This window comes from Panthera onca, chromosome C2, assembly GCF_046562875.1.
Source record: "Panthera onca isolate mPanOnc1 chromosome C2, mPanOnc1 haplotype 2, whole genome shotgun sequence".
NCBI lineage: Eukaryota > Metazoa > Chordata > Mammalia > Carnivora > Felidae > Panthera > Panthera onca.
Window position 1 is genome coordinate 122682978 of NC_138347.1, and position 18007 is coordinate 122700984.

The 18007-nt window shown below is 43.6% G+C and overlaps 1 long non-coding RNA gene across 1 annotated transcript in view; it reads left to right on the plus strand.

Moving 5' to 3' along the window:
* Positions 1–10772: 10772 nt before the first annotated feature.
* The window catches only part of LOC144612782 (uncharacterized), a 127398-nt gene continuing 120163 nt past the window's right edge, over positions 10773–18007 (plus strand). The window contains exon 1 of the long non-coding RNA XR_013549847.2: positions 10773–11048. This is a non-coding gene — a long non-coding RNA (uncharacterized LOC144612782). The remainder of the gene's footprint in view (positions 11049–18007) is intronic.

Below are 18007 nucleotides of genomic sequence, written 5' to 3' on the forward strand. Positions count from 1 at the left end.
GCATAACCTTGGAACTCAGGTTCCTGTCCTTGGTGCACCAGAGACATCAAGGGATCAGCAAGGCAAGAGTTTATTCGAAAGGCTGCCAAATGAGGACACCAGGAGAGGCCTCAAATCTGCCTCTCTAAGGGGGAGAGTCAGGGATTTTTAAAAGCAAGCTGAAAAGGGTCCAGGTAAAGGGGCAAACAGCCACTTGACTCAAGATCAGACAAAGGAAGTTGCTAAATGGGGGTGAGTCAATTTCATTTTGTTAGTGCTCTAAGAGGAGGTAAACCTTGAGCTCCTGCAAAACAACTAAATTAGCACTTGGTCATCACTGGGCCAAGCATGAGTATCACCTTACAGAAACAAGGTGGCAGATGGCATTCTGAGAATGAGCAGATTTGGGAAAAAGAATTGCAGCCATGCTTATCTGCTCTATTTATCTTTTGGTTACTGGTGTGAACATCACCAGTCAACTGATGTTGATTTGTGATGTTAACTTTGATCACTTGGTTAGGGTGGGGTCCAACAGTTTTCTCCAGTGTACAGTTACTATTTTACTCTCTCTATTAAACAATTAATTCGTGGGAGATACTTTGAAACAGTGGAAACACCCTATTCGTCATCAAACTTTCACACGTGTTTTAGCATCCATTTTTGATTCTTGTCTGTACCCGTCCTTACTATAATGGTTACAATATAATGATTTTTTAACACCTGGATTCCTCCTATATTTATTACTTGGCATTCTCTTGTAAAAAGAAATTCCCCTTCTCCTCCAGTTATTTATCTTAGTCCCTTTATATCTCAACAGAACACATAGTTTTTCTTTTTTATTTGCAATATTGTTTATTTGTTCTTCCTCCGATCTTGCCAGAATACTGTATATTTTATTAGACCTATCAAAGAACCAACTTTTTGATTTGTTGGTGCCTACGATTTGGTTTCCCCAGAAGCAGGCAATCTGTGGCTTGCAGATAATTAGGCTGGCCAATGCACTATGAGCAGAGAAGGCAAACTCATAATCAGAATATGTATTATTTCTAGGAAGAATGAATTTTTTCTCCCTCCAGGGTAGAAGAGATCCAAGGTAATGAACTTGCCATCAAAGCCTGCTTATGTCCTTGAGGGATTGAACCATCTCAAGGGCTTATCATTGTTCAGTACAGCTGATGGTTAGGCATTCAGCATGGTAGTTAGATCAGCCTTGGTGAAAGGGTACTCATCATGTTAGGCTACCATGACTAATCCATTCATTCGTGGGCTTTGTAAGGATTGAAGTGGCTGAGGACAGAGGCTCACTGGCATTCACTGGATGAGTCATCCTGTCTACAAGGTGTCTTATTCAGTGCTTCTTCTGCCACAATGCTTTCTGGTATGCATTGATGTGGGACTCAAAAGATCCACACTCCATGTGCTCATTCCCATAGCTCTATCCACATGCCTCTTCCTCAGACATCCTTGTTTCCAGTCTTCCAATCTTGTTCCCTCCAGCCCCTTGACCAAGCAGCCAAGCCATTGCCATTACTTGGAAGTTTGTGTATTTCTCACTTCAGGCCACTGCTTCTTCACACAAAGGCCGTGGCCAGTTGTGCTTTATACTCTGCCCCCTGGGATGATTTCTCTCACCACTCTTTTCCAGGGCCCTTCTGTGTAGCAGCAATCCATTCTTGGCTTACACCAACGTATTGTGCAGACCTAACCATTATCAGGCCTTTTATTTTATTTTTCTTTTCTGTCAACTGGTTGTAGAGAAGTCCCCAAGGGGCCATAAATGTGGGCTGATGGTGAGGCAGCAGTGCAAGAGAGGCAGGGTACATCAGGACCTACACCCTGTTGTACACCCTACAACAGCTGTGGACCACCTGTCATCCAATTTACTTGTTTCCTCCATACCTGCTTGAGCCTGATTCCAAATGTATTACTTTCATTGTATAACAGGTTGCAATTTTGCCTGTCTCAGCTTAGGATCTGGTAGGTCTGATAACTGTTCTAGTTTATGATGTTCTATGGTCCCTCAGTTTCTCTCAGGGTCCAGTATTGTGCCGGAAGCTGTTTTTTGAGTGTCAAATGGTTCTCTGCTATAGACAGCATGGCCTTGCTCCAGAACTTTGGGGGTCTAGGCTCAACTCTCCACGAAGGGCTTGCCAAAGACTCACTCCATAGAGTGTCCTTAACTCCACCGATGCCTCTAGCATCACTGGATCACCCAGAACATATGCCGAAGCAGTAGGGCTGTTTGTACTGCAGCCTCACTGCAAAGCTCCCTCTTGCTCTGGGTCCCACTCAAGACTGGAAGCCTTCCATGTCACCTAAAATGGGTTCAGGCAGTATTTCCAAGTGTTGTGTATGCTATATCCAAAGTTTGAATCAAGCAGTGTGTTTTTTTCTTACTGGCAGAAAGTTCAATACCTTGTCCTTTACTTTGGAGAGGATGTTTTGGCATATTCCAGACTATGGACTCCTAAAAACTTCACCATTGAGCCAGGTGTCTGAACCTTTGTTAGGGTTTATTTTATACTCTCTGGTATGAATGTATCTTTCTGGGATGTCCGGAGTGCTTGTCACTTCCTAGTCACCATGTCTAATTAATGTGATATCATCAATATAATGGACCAACCTCAGAATATCAGGATTATCAAGATTCTTCCAGATTTTATATTGGAAAATCCTAGAGGAGAACATAGGCAGCAACCTCTTTGACCTCAGTCAAAGCAACTTCTTGCTAGATATGTTGCCAGAGGCAAAGGAAACAAAAGCAAACATGAACTATTGGGACCTCATCAAGAGGAAAAGCTTCTGCACAATAAAGGCAACAATCAACAAAACTAAAAGGCAGCCCACAGAATGGGAGAAGGTATTTGCAAATGACATATTGGATAAAGGGTTAGCATCCAAAAATCTATAAAGAACTTATCAAACTCAGCACCCAAAAAATAAATAATCCAGTTAAGATATGGGCAGAAGACATGAACAGACATTTTTCCAAAGAAAGCATCCAGGTGGCTAACAGACACATGAAAATATGCTCAACATCAGTCATCATTATGGAAATACAAATAAAAACCCTGATGAGATACCACCTCACACCTGTCAGAATAGCTAACATTAACAACACAAGAAACAACAGGTGTTGGCAAGGATGCGGAGAAAGGGGAACTCTCTTGCACTGTTGGTGGGAATGCAAACTGGTGCAGCCACTCTGGAGAACTGTCTGGAGGTTCCTCAAAAAGTTGAAAATAGAACTACCCTACAATCCAGCAAAGGTAAAGTATCTTTTACTCAAAGGATAAAAAAAATACAGATTCAAAGGGGTACACGCTCCCCAATGTTTACAGCAGCATTATCAACAATAGCCAAACTATGGCAAGAGCCCAAATGTCTAATGACTGATGAATGGATAAAGAAGATGTGGTATGTATATTATGGAATATTTATCAGCCATCAAAAAAAATGAAGTCTTGCCATTTGTAACAATGTGGATGGAGCTGTAGTATATTATGCTAAGTGAAATAAGTCAGAGAAAGACCAAATACCATATGATTTCACTCATATGTGGAATTAAAGAAACAAAACAGATGAATATATGGGAAGGGGGAAACAAACCATAGGAGACTCTTGGCAATATCGAACAAACTGAGGGTTGATGGAGGGAGGTGGATGGGGGATGGGCTAGATGGATGATGGGTACTAAGGAGGGCATTTATTATGATTAGCACTGGGTGTTGTATGTAAGTGATGAATTACTGGATTCTACTTCTGAAACCAGTATTGCACTGTATGTTAACAAACTAGAATGTAAATAAAAAATTGTAAAGAAAAAAAATCTAATTTGTATTATTGTGTTAGCCCTACAAGTTGGACATTATTTATCATTCTTTTACATAATTGATGCTTGTTTAGATTTAACCATATATTTCCCACTTTCTTTGCCCACCATCCCTTCCAGCACATCAGATCTTTCTTCTGGGATATCTTTCTTTCCTCCTAATGTGCATCCTTTAGTAGTATTTTTGTGAGGATCTATTGGCAATGAATTACCACCATTTTTATTTGACAGTATCCTCACCTTTACTCCTCTTCCTCTCTTCTCATGAACTGTTCTATTGAATTAAAAGATACATACAGTAAAGTGCACAATATTAAGTACACAGTTCATTGAATTGTTCCCAAGTGCACACTCCCATTCAGCTCCCCAGAAGCCTCTCTCCTAAACATTTCTGCCTTTCCCACTCCAAAGGTGACCACTCTTCTAACTTCTATCACCCTAGAGTGGTTTTAACTGTTCTTAAATTCTATATATATGGAATAATATATTATGTAATGTTTTGTTTCTGCCCTCCTTCATTCAGTGCTATGTCTGTGAGATTCATCTGTGTTGTGTGTACCAGCGGTTTTGTTTTGAGTTTTGACAAACTCAAGTTGGTCAATGCCTGTCTTGAGACATGTCTCCAGGCTCTACATGTGGCCTAACAAACCCAGAGAAGAGTGGGAATATTTTTTGTTAGGATTGGACTCTGCACTTGCTTCTTATAGCATCTGTCTGCATTACACGGTTCTTCGTGTTGAGTTTGTAGACAGTCAACCCCATTCTTGGTATATATATTTTTTTCCATGAAAACTGTTGCCTACTTAATTTTATTTCTGTAGACATGAGTGGGTGTCTTTATATTTACTCTTGCAAAAGTTCAATGTTTGTTATCTTGTTGGACCACCCTTTTCCTCACAGGGAGAAGCATTGAGCCTTGATTTGAGTTTTAGCCTGAGAGGAAGGAGGAGTCAAGAAACAGTGAGGTCAGGTAGCCTGGGTTCCAATTTCAGTGATGTGACAGAAAGCAAGTTACCTAACTGTACGGAGCCTTAGCCTTCTTCTTCTTCTTCTTTTTTTTTTTTTCCCCAGCCCTCTTATTCATAGAATGTAAACTCAGAGGTGTCTGTGTTATTAATTCCAATATTTTCAGTGCCTGACTTATATCTGACAGTAGGTGCCCAATAAATGCTTATTGGCTATATGATTGAAAGAAGGTAATAATACCTATTTTGCAGGGGTGTTGTAAGCTTTAGATAACACACGTCAAGTACCTGATACAGAGGCTAGGGCAAGGGAAGTGCTCAACCAAAGGCAGATATTCATATCAAAAAATGATTGTTTAGGCCAAGGGGCCTTGTAGATACTTCTATAAGTTCCATGAAGAGAAAGAGCACAAACCATCATTTTGGGTTCTGGTGGATTATCAGGCTTAAACTGTTACACAGTTCACTTTTTCTATGAAGTCCCGCTGTACCTAGGGTGCATCTGGACCACCTAACATCGCACTATCCAATATGGTAGCCACTGCCCACATGTGCCTATTTAAACTTAAATCAATTAAAATAAAAAAAATTTGCAAGACTCAATAGCCACACTTTAAATGCTCAGTAGCCACATGTGGCCAGTGGCTGGCATATTGGACGGTGCTTGCCTGGAACATTTTCATCATTGCAGGAAGTTCTGTTGCATTTAAGTGGTCTAGAGTCTGTGGTGGTAGAAAGGAATGTAGTAGAGTATGGGGCAAGACCATCAGTTGGGAGCCTGAAGTACACTTGTGACATGGCATTTTCTGAACTTCAGAAAATGGAGTGGAAGGAGAAGCCTTTGGGACATTTTGAAGAAAGCGTGGACAGAACCTAGTGGCAGTGAAGAAGGCAGATAGCACAAAGGCTCTGGAGCTGGGTAGCAATGAAAGCCTGGCCTCATAGCTCAGCTGTACTGACTAGCCACTTAATGTCTCCAAGCCCAGTTTCTCATTTGTAAAGTGGGAGTAAGAGTATTTACCTCACAAGGTGGTTGAGAGCATTAAGTTAATGAGTTAATTACATACAAAGGCTTAGCACAGGGAGACGTAAGTAAGGTGCAATATGTGGTAGTCGTATTGCTACTAAACTCGTAGCTTGGGTGTCTGGGTGAAGTGGTGTTGACTGATATGATCATCTCTTACTGCATATTTCCTTTCGGGGCTCTGGAAACTCCAGTGCCCTCTTCCTCCAGAAACCCCAGTGCTACAAATTTCTATATGAGTCACCCTGGCAAGGTCCTAAACATTGGGCTCTTTTTCTGTCAATATAAAACTTGAGGGGCACCTGGGTAGCTCAGTCAGTTAAGTGACCAACCCTTGATTTTGGCTCAGGTCATGATCTCCTGCTTTGTGAGATCGAACGCCATATTGGGCTCCACTCTGAAAGCTAGGAATCTGCTTGGGATTCTCTCTCTCTCTCTCTCTCTCTCTCTCTCTCTCTCTCACAATAAATAAATAAACATTAAAAAAAAACCACTTGACCTGTCTTGTGCTCCATTTCCAAATGTGCAAGATGATTTAAAATATTGGAGTCAAGTTCAGGTGGGGAAACGCCAAAACGATAATATACCTCCCTACCTCCCCTCAATCTGATGTTTGAAGCCCTTTTACAATAAGATTATCCACCATGAGGTGCCTGGGTGGCTCAGTTGGTTAAGCATCTGACTTCAACTCAGGTCATGATTTCACGGTTCTTGAGTTTGAAACCTGCGTCGGGCTCTGTGCTGACAGCTCAGAGCCTGGAGCCTGCTTCAGATCCTGTGTCTCCCTCTCTCTCTATGCCCCTCCCCAGTTCATGTTCTCTCTCTCTCTCTCTCTCTGTCTCAAAAATAAATGAAAACTTAAAAAAAGATTACCATAATTCTTTTTTTTTTTTAATTTTTTTTCAACGTTTTTTATTTATTTTTGGGACAGAGAGAGACAGAGCATGAATGGGGGAGGGGCAGAGAGAGAGGGAGACACAGAATCGGAAACAGGCTCCAGGCTCCGAGCCATCAGCCCAGAGCCTGACGCAGGGCTCGAACTCACAGACCGCAAGATCGTGACCTGGCTGAAGTCGGACGCTTCAAGATTACCATAATTCTAAAAAAAATTTTCTATGTTTATTTTTGAGAGAGAGTGTGAACAAGGGAATGGCAGAGAGAGAGGGAGAGAAGGAGACACAGAATCTGAAGCAGACTCCAGGCTCTGAACTGTTAGCACAGAGATCGAACTCGTGAACTTTGAGATCAGGACCTGAGCTGAAGTCGGATTCTTAACCGACTGAGCCACCCAGGCACCCCTCCACAATTCCACAATTTTAATAACAACTTCCATATTTGAAGGTCTCCTGTGTGATAGTGTTGTGCCAGCCACTTTACATGAGTTGTCACATGGCCATATGTTGTCTCCTTTTCCCAGAGGAGGAAATTGGGGTTCAGTGAGTTGCAGAGAATCTGTTGTTACCACCTCAGAGGGTAAGGTATAGATTTCTTCAGCTTGGTCATTCCTATGCCCTTTCAGCTGCTCCCTGTTTCCTTAGGGTTATCAGCCAGTCAGATCTCAGTACATGTCACTGGGAGTGTGGGAAGAGGGACAATGGGGAAACCCTGGCCCATGAGGCAGCCAGGCTGAAGGTGGAGGTCATGGGGCAGAGAGGGGGCTGCCAACTCTGTAGGAAAGAAAAAGAGAACAGGAAGTGGTCCTGCCTGGGGTGCGGTTGTGGTGCTGTGTGCATTTACTCATGTCTTGGGCCTAAAAGAGGAAGCAGATCTTTCCAGCATAGACAATGGCTGAGGTGATGGGGGTGGTGAAGGTGGCGACAGGTCATATGCTGGTTTCCTACCACTTTAACTCCTGCTCCCATTATATTTCTCTTTACACAACTGATATCTTTTATTCCCCTCAGCAACTGCGAGTTAGATATTATCTCTGCTTTATGGATGTTATAAACAAAGCCCAAAGAAGTGAAACGATTTTTCCACATAATGAATGGCAGAACTGGGATTTGAACCCCTGACTCTCAGGTGATGCTCTCCTCTCAGTTTTGTTTTTTTTTTTCATGAAACTAATACCATTCTTTCTATACTGTGTTACTCTAATTTGGCCTTTTGTAAATCCAAGAAAGCTCCCTGTAACTGTTAATACTTTTTAAAAAGAAACTCTCTCTTGGAACATTTTGTTGAATCAGCAGCACTGAGGAAATCTTGCCAGTAGGTAGCGACACAAAACCAATTAACTCAGAATACCAGTTCGTGCTTCTGCTGCTGTTTCCTTGGCAGGGTGGGTGTCTGGTTTCCTCTTGTGATTTCTAGGCTACTGGATTCTCCACCCCTTCTACCTGGGGATCACCCTGGTTTCTTAAGGCTGTCGGGACAAAGTCCCAGCCTTTAGCCTCGCCCAGACCCTTCTGGACACCGGAGTGAGTTCCTGCTTCCTTTGCTCCCCTCTATTCCTGCCTCCTAATCTTCTCAAGTGACTTAATGCTACTTGCTCTACTAACAATGCTCTCCTACATTCCATTGTCCCTGCTGGTGTCTCTGCCTGGAGGAGCCTTTCTCCCCTCCCCCACTGGTTAATTCGTCCTGATCCTGGGGCCTCTGCTCCCCTTCCCCTATGTCCAGGCTGGGTGGGGTCTCTTCTGCATGCATCTGGCTGTCAGAGTACTGGTGGCTCTAGTGCCTTTTTTGCGTGAGTGACTTTCTCCTAGACAGTCCCCTATGAGGGTAGGAGCCATGTCCCATCGTTCTTGGGTTATTTCTACTGCTGGGCATGGAAGAGGTGCGGGAAAAAATTGTTGACGAATGAATGAACGAATGAGCATTTACAGAGAGCCAGTGACCTGTCAGGGCAAATTCCATCCAAGGGCCTTTGTGGAGCCCCAAAGTGCTGAGTGTCTTATATGGGCAGTCATCACCAGGGAGGGTGGCTCTCCTTGGCCTACAGGGTAGGGTATTTGTGTTTTCTGCGGGGGGGCATTTCTTGCTTTGCAGCAATAGCCTCTTTGAATTTCCTTAAATACCTCCAAGGGAGGATGCATTTTCTCAAGATGTAAAGAGGAGTAATTTAAATAAATGGAAAGAAAATGCATTTTAATTGCATTATTACACTAATTTATGTCTCCTGCCCCCCCCTTGAAAAAGTGCTTTTTCACAGGGTGGAAGCACATTAGGGTTGTGAGTTGAGACTAATTGTTTCAGATGGCTGCTGAGAGACAATGGGCTTTGTTTTTACAGCTCTCAAAGCAGGTGCGTCAACAGGCTCATTCAATCCTCTGCAAGGCCAGATCTGGCAGGCTTCATGACTCAGGGACCACAGCTGCAAGGTCTGCACTCTCAGCACGGTGGCTGGCACATAGTAGGTGCTCAGGAAGAATTTGCCCAGTGGATAAGTGACTGAATAATAGAAAAACAGGGCTGGGTGCATGATTAAGGAGGATTCAACATGGTTGGGTCTCTTCCATAGTACTTCCCTGTGAGATCTGGTTGTAGGGAGGAGGAAGTGACTGAACATCTCCTGGGTTTCTATATGCTGTTAGGTGTGGGGCAGCCACCAGACACGTTTCTTCTCTTAATCTCAGGTAAGCCTGGTTTACTACAGATCAGTAAGGTGAGGCCCAGACCAGTAAAGTCACTGGCCCAAAGTCTCAGTGTCAGAGAGGGGCCAGAATGAGGACCAGGTGTGCCAGATTCCAGCATTCAGGGTCTTCCCTCCTCCCAAGTCAGACTCTTTCACATAGTAGCTGCCACACATTGAACACTTACTATGTGCAGGCACTGAATTAGGCAGCTGTTCATATTAACCCAGTATCTAGCACATAAAGTGTGTCAAGTCAACGGCAGTAGTTACTCTTGAAAGGGCGGACCTATGCCAGCCGACTCCATCCTGTTCTGTGTCCTCCACCTTGAGTGACTATGTCCCTGACATGCCCCCTTTCCGGGAAAATCGCAGAAACCTCAGACCGCGCCTCCTCCCCTTGAGTAACCTCCCGATCACCGGTTCAAACTTCCGATCAAAACACGCCCGCGACCTGCATCACATGACTCCGACCCTTCCCCAGCCAATTGGCGGAGGCCACGACCCTTCCCCAGCCAATCGGCTGAGGCCACAGCCATTACCTCACTAACTGCCCCTAGACCCCTATAAAACCTTTGTGCTTTTGAAACTCTCTCTCTCTCTGGTATCTCACCACTGCGTCGGTGCAGGTAGGGGATTGAGCTCCAGCTAGCTCGAATAAAGGCTCTTTTGCTTTTGCATCGGACTCGGCTCCCTGGTGGTCTTTGGGGATCACGAATTCTGGGCATAACACTCTTAATAAGGATCCCCACAAAATCTTTTAGAAAGAGATATTGTTATTTCCACGGTGTAATAAAATGCAGATCCTGGTTCAGTAGGTCTGGGGCATGGCCTGAGATTCTGCACATTGATCATGCCTGCTCATGCTGCTCCTGGTTGCATACTGAGTAGCATGACACAGATAATAGAGCTGAGGCTCAGAGGGAGGAACTAACGTGCAAAGACACCCAGTTGTCCAAAGGTCAGCTGTTTTCTCTCACCTTCTCCTGCCTCTTAGTCCGAGTCAGGTCCGCCAGCCCTGACGGCAGACCTTGGGGCTGTACTCTCCACGGTGGTCAGGGTACTCTGTAGGTGGACCATGTGGGCCCAGCTAATAGTGCTGGCCAGGCCCACTGGAGTGGATTCCTGGGCACTCTCAGTGTGAGAACCACTGCTCAAGGCAGATCCCTCCATCCACCCAACCCACTTCTCTTTTTTGTCCAGTTGTTGTCTTCCATTAAGCCACCATTGTTTGTTTTCAATAACAGCTTTATTGAGATACAATTCACAGACCACACAATTCACTTTAAATACAAAGTGTGCTAGTTAGTGGCTTGGCTTTTAATATATTCACAGAATAGTTCAGTCATCACCACAGTTAATTTAGAACATTGTCCTCACCCCCCCATATGAACCCCGGTACCCTGCAGCTGGTATCCTCCAGCCCTTCTAACCCCAGGGACCACTATTCTACTACCTGTACAGATTTACCTATTCCCACGTCTCATATACAGCAGACTCCTTTATCTGTGGTTTCATTTTCCGCAGTTGCAGTTACCCGCGGTCCTGGAGCAGAGCGTTCTCCTTCTGACGAATCTGCAGAAGGTCAATAGTAGCCTAACTCTACCTCACAGTGCCCGAGCCGTTCTCCTCACGTCATCCCCTCACGTAGGCTTTTTATAGCACAGCGTGGCAAGAGTGAGTATGGTATAACGCGATACTTTGAGAGAGATTACATTCACGTAACTTTTATTGCAGTATTCTGTCATAATTGTTCTTCGATTTTATTTTTAGTGATTGTTGTTAGTTTCTTACTGTGCCTGATTTGCAAATTAAACTTCATAAGAGGTATGTGTGTAAACGAAAAAACAGCGTGGTTTGGTACTGTCTGCGGTTTCAGGTGTCCGCTGGGGGACCCGGAACGTAACCCTCGGATCATAGGGGGACTCATGTAAATGGAATTGTCCGTGGGCTTTTTTTTTTTTTATATGAAATTTATTGTCCAATTGGTTTCCCTACAACGCCCAGTGGTCATCCCAACAGGTGTCCTCCTCGATACCCATCACCCACCCTCCCCTCCCTCCCACCCCCATCAACCCTCAGTTCTCAGTTTTTAAGAGTCACTTATCTGTGGTCTTTTGTGATTGGCGTCTTTCCCATAGCATAATGTCAACGTTCACCCATATTGTAGCATCAGTGTCATCCCTTTTTATGGCTGGGTGTTATCCCAGCGTTTGGGTATATCACATTTACGGGTTAATGGACATTTTGGTCGTTTCGACTTTTTATTTGTTATGAATAGTGCTGCTGTGAACATTTACATTCAAGTTTTTGTATGGACGTGTCTTCGTTGTCTTGGATATGATGTACCTAGGAGTGGAATTTCTGGTCAAACGGTAACTCTCTGTTTAACTTTTTGACAAATGGTTGCATTGTTTTCCAAAGTAGCTATACCATTTTACATTCCCACCGGCAACAAATGACAGTTCTGATTTCTCTGCATCCTTGCTAATCCTTGTTATTATTTGAAGTTTTTATTCTAGGGTCAGCTGGGTGGCCCATTGGGTTAAGCGTCTGACTTCAGCTCAGGTCTTGATCTCACAGTTGTGAGTTCAAGCCCCGTGTCCCCATCAGGCTCTGTGCTGACAGCTTAGAGCCTGGAGCCTGCCTCAGATTCTGTCTGTCTCTCTCTCTCTCTCTCTCTGTCTGTCTCTGCCCCTCCCCCACTCACACCCTGTCTCTCTCTCAAAAATAAACATTAAAAAAATTTTAAAATTGAAGTTTTTATTTTAATGAGTGTGAGGTGGACATCTCCAGTTTTTGAGGCATCTCAACTATTGGAGTGCAAAGAAACTTCTTTAAAAAAGTTTATTTACTTATGTATTTAGAGAGATAGTGGGGGAGGGTCAGAGAGAGAGAGAAAGAGAATCCCAAGTAGGCCCCACAGTGTCAGCACAGAGCCCGATGTGGGGTTCGAACCCACGAACTGTAAGATCATGACCTGAACCAAAGTCAGACACTCAATCGACTGAGCCATCCAGGTGCCCCAAGATAACTTTTTCTTATTAAAAAAAATTTTTTTTAAATATGTACTTATTTTTGAGAGAGAGAGAGCAGGGGAGGGTCAGAGCAAGAGGGAGACAGAGAATCCAAAGCAGGCTCAGTGCTGTCAGCACAAAGCCCAACATGGGGCTTGAACTCACAAACCATGAGATCATGACCTGAGCTGAAGTCAGATGCTTAGCCAACTGAGCCACCCAGGCCCCCCAAGATAACTTTTTCTAATAACTGCTCTCCAGCTGTGCTATGTTGACCTCCCCTTTCTTCCAGATGGCAATGGCTGTCCCTTTATCAACATTTGAACCAGATTATAAATGTTTTCAACTACTTCCAGTTATTAGAAGTGTTTTGTGCCAGTATTAAAGACTGAATCCTATTCACTTAAAAAATGCAATCTCCTATTGATTCAAGACTCTTCTCCCAGAACTGTGTCTCTAAATGTGTGTGTGTGTGTGTGTTTTTTGTTTTTGTTTTTTTTTTTTTGTTTTTTTGCAGGCCATATAAGGGGAGAGGCTGTGTCATCAGTGACCACCCCATTTTCTGTTCTACGTTCTGGCTTCTCTGGTGGGGAGGGGAATGAGAGGGCACCTGTCTCCTTATTTGGTGAGAAGACTTCGGGCTCCTCTGTTGGTCAGTGCTGCTTTTCCAGTCAATGCAGCTGGCTGTTTAGTGCCCTCTGTGTGGAGAACGCCCAAACACAGGCTGTCTTTGGGGATACTTTACTGAATTCTTTGGGAGGCCCTGTGGGATCTTCTCACACCACAACTCTCTCTGATGTTGGAGACCTGGCTCCACCTGACATCTCCCACTAACCCTGAGACCCAGCCAGGGCAGCCCCCTTCTCAGACCATTCCCAGTAGAGGCCTGCAGCGTGGATCTCCACTCCTACCGGGGTTTCAGTGGGGGAGAGGGCCTCAAGGGCTGGGCCGGAAATAGCTTCGCTCTGTGGTCACTGTGTGTCTCCAAAATCTGAGGAACCCACACCTGTCATTCATTTCTCTTCTTCCACTGACTGCAGTTGTGGGAGTGGCAGGGGGAGGTGAGGATTGGGACAGAAACCTCAGAAGGCCCTGTGAAGAGTGCTGTCCCTGTCCCCCCCCCCCCCCCCCCCGGTCCCCTGGGGACTTTCTGAACTGGGAATGTTGGGGAATTTATTGCCTTTACCCTGGGCTTTGGACTTAAACAGTGATACCAAGAAAAAGGAAAGAATCTCACCTTCTCTCATTACTTTCCGTTCTGTGGGGCAGGGAGGAGGCCCTCCAGTGCCCCAAGGTGGGCCGAGGAGCAGCCCCTTCTCAGGAAATTCAAGCTAGGCAAACAATCGGTGACTTCCGCAGTTGTGAATTCGAATGACATTCGAGTAAAAAATGTATGAAAAGCATTTCCAGTGTGCAGAAGCAGACACAGAGCCTAGGCACAGGCAACTGAGAAAGCCTTCCTGACCAGCCCAACATGCTCATATTGCACCTTCTCAACTGCACACCTAGCCTGGACGGGATGAGTTTGCATATGCTGTTTCCTAGGCCATTTCTCAAGGTCCAATATGCCAGCTAAGAGCCTGCAACTGGCTTCAAGTCCCTGTTCTATCTTCACCGGCTATGGGACCTACAGAGGGTCACTGATCATTTCTAGGCTTTGGAGTTCTCATCTGTATAATGGGAATATTAATATTGTCTACCTCGCAGGCTTGTGGGTACTGGAGAAAGGCAATGCATGTGTGTCTTAGTCCGTCAGACTGCTATAACAAACTACCATAGACTGAGTGGTTTATAAACAACAGAAATGTATTTCTCATAGTTCTGGCTGGAGGTTTAAGATCCAGGTGTCAATAGATTCATTGTTTGGTGAGGGCTCTCCAGCTGGTTTGTAGGTGGCCATTTCTTGTGTCCTCACGTGGGAGAAGAGGCAAGAGAGATCTCTGAGGTCTCTTTTAAAAGCACACTAATCCCATTCATGAGTGCTCCACCCTCACAACCTAGTCACCTCCCAAAGGCTGATACTATCACATAGGAGGTTAGGATTTAACATTTGAATTTGGGGGACACCTGGGTGGCTCAGTTGGTTGAGCATCTTGATTTTGGCTTAGGTCATGATCCCAGGATCATGGGATAGAGCCCTGCTGAGTGTGCAGCCTGCTTCTCTCTCTCTCTCTCTCTCTCTCTCTGCCCCTCTCTCTTGCTTGTGCTCTCTCTCCCTCTCTCTCTTTAAAATAAACAACAGGGGCGCCTGGGTGGCTCAGTCAGTTAAGCGTCCGACTTTGGCTCAGGTCATGATCTTGCAGTTCGTGGGTTTGAGCCCTGTGTTGGATTCTGTGCTGACAGCTCATAGCCTGAAGCCTGCTTTGGATTCTCTGTCTCCCTCTCTCTCTGCCTACCCTACCCACCCCCCCCCCCCATCAAAAATAAATAAACATTAAAAAAAATTAAAACAACAACAACAACAAATTTGAATTTTGGAAGGATGGAGACATTTAGCAGCAATGTGCCTTATTTGGAGTCTGTATAAATTAAGCACTCGATTCTTCCTTCCCTGATTCCATCACAGTTTGCTCTTAATGAATAATTTAATATATGAATTTGAATCACCACCTTCACCAATTGCAGAATGAAAAACTATTTCCTGGTATAGAGGAAGCCAGTCAGTAATGGGGCAGATAGGCTGTGTGGAGAGGTGTGGGTGGTGACCTGTCTACCTTTCCCACCATCTCATGAGGACAGCTCTCTACCCATGACCTCCACCTAATCACAAGGACACAAGATGCAGTAGAGATGTAAGAACAGGTCTCATGCCTGAAGATGCCTGGTCCAGAGCTATATTACAAAATTCAAATCCCACCTGATTCAGGTGCTATCATGGTAACAAGAGGGAAATGTTTGAAAAAGCTCTGCATTGTATTAATATCTAGAAAATAGTGGAAACACTTTTAATTTTGTTTAAATTTATCATAAACTTCTTCAGAAGGGAAATCAAATTATAATTGCCTGTTACAAAAATGAAGATGGCTGGGATTGTATGAGGCAGGAAAATAATTGTAAAATGTTCATTTTGAGTTAACATCTCAATTTATGAGAAGTCATAAATACCATTAATGAACTATGAGTATCTCCTACTCTTATCAAGTTTTACGGCTTTCCACAATTTTCTTAAACAACTTTCACACTTAGACATCTTTTTTCCTTTTTATTTATTTTTGAGAGAGAGAGAGAGCAAGCAGGGGAGGGACAGAGAGAGAGAGAGAAAAAGAATCTCAAGCAGGCTCTGCACTGTGAGAGCAGAGCCCGATGCAGAACTTGAACTCATGAACTGAACTGTGAGATCATGACCGGAGCCAAAATCAAGAGTCAGATGCTTAACCGATTGAGCCACCCAGGCGCCCCCACGCTCAGACATCTATACAAATAATGGGATATCGTTTAGATGAGTAAAGATGAGCTCTGTGACACAAGAAGATAACACACGAAAGGGGACTCGGCACCTAAATACAGAGCTGAGTGAGGTTATGTCTCATCTTAGGGCCTTCACCTCTGTTAATCATCCAGCTAACTAAAACCTCTTTGCTTAGTTCAGAAACATGTATTCAGTTTTCTTATCATTTTACATCTTAATTTTAAAAGTGCTTCTGGGTCCAAAGACATGGTTCCATAGTTTCCTCTCAGTTAGATATGATTTTTGCATCAGAGTGAGAGATAAGTTCTCATTTATTGGATTTGCCTTGTTCTGTTTCATCCCAGCAGGCCACAGGGAACTCTCAACCACTGGCATGTGGCTTTACCTCTCTAGAATCGAGGAGAGGGCATCAGGTCAAGCTATCAAAAATTCTGGATGCTTTTTATGTGAGGCCTGGAGTCAGTCTCTGATCTGACAGTGATAACACGAATAGTTTCTCCTGCATCCATATCCCTTTGTGGTATATCCAGATGCCCACCTGCCTGTATTGCTTGGTAGAACAGACTTCTTTGTCATCTTTGTTCTATGAGGTGGGGCAGAGTTATGAATTCTGTTACTGTTGCCTCAGGATGGCCTTTCCCCCATATTGCATCCTATCAGCTTCTTAGCAATGCCTGGCTCTGTCCTTATGTTTACTCGCTTTTGTTTCTCTGCACCATGAAATGATTTGGCTTTTCCCCTACTCCACTCATGTGTCTGCTTATAGTCTCTGAAGCCACACCACTTTACCATGATGTGCTGTTTTTTCATTTTTTTAAGTTTATTTATTTATTTTGAGGACGGGAGGGGCAGAGAGAGAGGGAGAGAGAATCGTAAGCAGGCTCTGTGCTCAGCACATGGCCCAACATGATACTCATGAACCGTGAGATCATGACCTGAGCTGAAGTCAAGTTTCTTCAGCTTAACTGACTGAGCCACTCGGGCACCCCTACCATGATATGTGTAATTATAAGTGTCTGGCCTGGAAGGGGACAGTTTCCCCAAATAGACAATATTAATAATCATTATATATCTCATGTAGAGAGCACTCTTAGGCTCTGTCTCTCTTTCTTAACACACACACACACACACACACACACACACACATACTCTTAATCATAAATATAAAACGTTATAGGGGCACCAGGGTGGTTCAGTTGGTTAAACTTCTGACTCTTGAATTTGGCTCAGGTCATGATCTCATGGTTTGTGAGTGTGAGCCCTGCATCTGGCTCCAGGCTGACAGTGCAGAACCTGCTTGGGATTCTCTGTCTCCTTCTCTGTTTCTCCCCTGCTCATGCATGTGTGCTCTCCCTGTCTCTCAAAAATAAATTAACAAACATTAAAAAAAATTATAAATCCATGGGAAAATATAATAAGCATAATTATTTATTGTAGCTTCTTTCTGTGTTTAATTTCCTTTGTCTTTAGTATATTTTTCATTTTTTTCCCCAAGTTGAATCTCAAGTGGTGAACTCAGTCCTTATTTGTTTGAAATAATCTCACTGTGAAATACTAGTTTAGCTGAGCACAGTGTCATAGGTTGACAATAGTACTGTCTCAGCATTTTGAAGCTGTTTTCCCATAATCTGACATTTGTTGATGGTATTGTTGATGATGTACCGCTTAATTATTATTATTTTGCAGGAAATCTGTTATTTTGAAGTCTATAGCAGTGTAATTGGTATTGTTTTGCTGGAAATTTGTTTTCTTATCTCTAGGTGCTTATAAGATTTTCTCTACATCTTGGGAATTCTGTAGTTTCACTCTATGTATAGGTTTAGATTTGTTTAGATTTTATTTTCTTCATACTCATTATGGTTCTTAAATCTGGGAATCCGTGTCTTCATCAATTCTTGAAAATTCTCAGCTATTATTTCTTATCATTTCTTCAAATATTACCTCCCTCATTCATATCTTTTCCTTCTGGAAATCCTATTAGATGTAGGTGGACATTGTCATTCTATCCTTAGCTCTCTTAAGTGCTCTTTCATATTTTTACATCTCTCTGTTTCTTTGTGCTGAATCTGTAGAATTTCCTGAGGGTCATATTTCAGTTCACTGCTTCTCCATTCAGCTTTGTCTAGTACTATTTTGCTAAATCTGTCTCAAGTTTTTTAAACATTATTTTGATGGTTGATATTTTTAAAAAAAGCTGTATTGAGATGTAC